The following is a 3,195-nucleotide window of genomic DNA, read 5'->3' as shown; positions in this document are numbered from 1 at the left end:
TTAATCGAACCTAATTGTACTTGGCCGTGGCTATAATCGACACAGAGGAGTATGGTGAACAGTGTGTGTGGCGTGTGGAGTGCCTACCCCATATGCACCATAACCAACCACATTAGTACTCACAGCGAGATATCTTTTACCTCCATCATCTTCATTACCTTCAATTAGGGAAACTTTGGGGGGCTTTTGGTCATATGGTGTCTCTCTCGGATGTCGCGTGGCTTCTAGGGTGTGTACGATATTGCAGTCTACATGTAGTACACACACACACACACACACACACACACACACACACACACACACACACACACACACACACACAATCCAACTTTTTATGCGATATTCAACATTATTCAACTTATGCTGGCATGCCTGCACCTCGCAAGCTGCTGAAACTCTGCAACCTTTGGTCAATCTAAAACTTACAAAAATACATACATGCAAACACACATCTATCTATCTATATTCATATATTTCATGCGAGAGAGAGAGAGAGGGGGGGGCGGGAGGGGGGTAACAGAGAAGTGGTAGTGAGAAAGTTCAGCCTTGCATTTTACTATTATTAGAAACAGAGATAAAAAGTGGAAATCCAGCTTTTAAGTGTGCCAACAAAAAATTGGATATATTGTTGGATATATCTGTTGGCGACGCAGACATGAAGGCGTGACGGCAGGGTTGTTTTGAGAAGCACGAACGAGCTGGTAATTGAGGAAGGCAATACGGAACTAAACCCGTCAACAACAGCAAAAATAATCTGCGTGGCTGCCAGTTTCGAGCATCATCTTACTTCCTGTGTTTTCCTGACGAGAACTTGAAATGTTAAGTGATACTCCAGATACTAAACACACTTCCGTCAAATCTATATAGGGATGGAGGATACCTACTCAGAAAAATGTATGTGTAAAATAAAATACATATGAAACTTACGAGTAGACTTTAGTGGTCAATGGTGAAAACTGGGCTTCAAATACAAACACAATACCAGTAGAAATTTACCCTCTAGAAGCTCATTGACCATTCGCTGAGCCTAATAAAATTATCCATCGGTAACTTGAATACCTGGGTAATGAGGGATAGTGCATGAGTTGTATGTGGATATATTTATCTCTGGATCTATCATAGTTATAAGTTACAGAAACCGTCTTCAGAGAGCAAAAATAAAATATAAAGCACTATCTAGGGCTGAAAGGTTACTGATAGCGAAAGATAAGGTGTTGAAGTGGATAGCAAGAGGTGTATAATGTGCAAAGCTTAAAACCATGTATAACCAAAACAATGCAAGGTTTATATTATGAACACTGGTGGATCTATACCACGTTTAGAGTTAATATACATTTTTATCCTCTATAAAACCGAAACAACAACCCTGTATATAGTGTAATTGCAAATGAGAAGAGACAGTTACTGACCCTCCTCTCCCCCTCTCTCTCTCACTTCATTGCTACACACCTAATCCCCGGGTTTATTCAAAGTGGCCGTGACAATGTCGTCCCCCTCGCCACACAATTATCCTTCCACTCCTCTCTCTCTCTCTCTCTCGTCCTTCCTTCTCCAAGACACCAGTATCACTTTCCTTTCCTGTTTCCTACACTTAATCAACTTAGACTCTCTCTCTCTCTCGTCCTTCCTTCTCCAGCCACCAGTATCACTTTCCTTTCCTGTTTCCTTCATTTCAACTTACAGGTACAGGAAGACGCTCGCATCTTAAATAACATCTTCACCTTCACCAAACTCCACTATAATCTTCACCATTATTTCTTTTCATTTACAAGACAGACCTTCACCTCTTCACTACGATACGTCCTTAGCAACTTCCATTAGGTGACTTATCTTTTAATTTTCCTCTTCTTATTACCTCATGATTTTATTCGACTTGGGACAGACCTCCAGTAGTAGTAGTAGTAGTAATAGTAGTAGTAGTAGTAGTAGCTGTTGTTGTTGTTGTTTTTTTTGTTGTTGTTGTTATTGCTGTTTGTAAATTGGTTAATGAAGGCCATATCCAACGCCCTTATTTCAAAAGTTTCTCCACATTCAAATATAATCGCCAGGTGACAGAAACAATAAACTAAAAAAAAATACCAAATTAAAGTGCTAATGTATTCATTTCACTTTTTTTTTTTTTTTTTTTTTTTTTTTTGAGAGAGAAATTTCCTGTGGTAAGGAGGCCAAGAACAACTTTTCAGATGATCCGCTCGTGCTTACATGCAGGTAATCATTCAGTAAAGTTTAAATTTAGAGTGTTTATTATTCAGCAATCATCCTTCCTCCTATCACTCTATCTGGGTCATGTCGATTTGGGATGGCGAAAGATAATGATTTTCTGTTGTAAACTTCCTGATTGATGGCCCTATTTACCTCCACCAACGAAGTTGGAGGAGGTTATGTATTCACCTATGTTTGTTTGTATATCACACAATATCTCCAGAAGTTCTCTATGAATTTCAATGAAATTCTGTGGAAGGGTGGGCCAAGGGCCAAGAAAGAAATGATTAAATTTGGGGGGCGGATCCGGAATTGGATCCTATGTATTCCGCCCAATATCTCCAAAAGTTCTCAATGAATTTCAATAATATTTTGTGGAAGAGTGGGCCACGGGTCAAGGAACAATTGACTAAATTTGGGGGCGGATCCGGAACCTATATATTCCACACAACATCTCCACGGATTCGCATCCTTTTTTAATGGCACTGGCACTGGCGGTGGTATGCGCTCTCAGTGCTTTCTAGTTCTACTATATTCTTACCACTGCCTAATGATTTAATTCAGCTCATGGAAGATCACAAGGAGTAATGGGGTTAATGAGGTGAATGATGATAATATAGACGATTATCCCTGTAGAGTGGCGCGGAGAAATATCAAGGCCTCACAGTTGGCTGCTTGGAGGTATGATGTATCTGCATTCGGTAATGTATGCATGAATATAACATTTTTTTTTTCTTCGTTTTTAATCCTACACACCTTTATGACTTTCCATACTTGCGAAAATTTATTTCAGCAGCCCTACAATACTTAGATAAATATACAGGCAAATATACGGTAAAATTCGCCTGTTCCACTGTCCGTTAACTCTGATTTCAAGGTGGGAATAATGTCGAAGTAATAATATCCACGTCGTCCCTGCGCATCAAAAAAAGATAGATAGATAGATAGATAGATAGATAGAGAGAGAGAGAGAGAGAGAGAGAGACGCAAAAA

This window comes from Coenobita brevimanus, chromosome 64, assembly GCF_032717465.1.
Source record: "Coenobita brevimanus isolate Jiangsu-jjx chromosome 64, ASM3271746v2, whole genome shotgun sequence".
In the NCBI taxonomy this organism is placed as follows: Eukaryota; Metazoa; Arthropoda; class Malacostraca; order Decapoda; family Coenobitidae; genus Coenobita; species Coenobita brevimanus.
Note: the sequence above shows the minus strand (reverse complement) of the source record.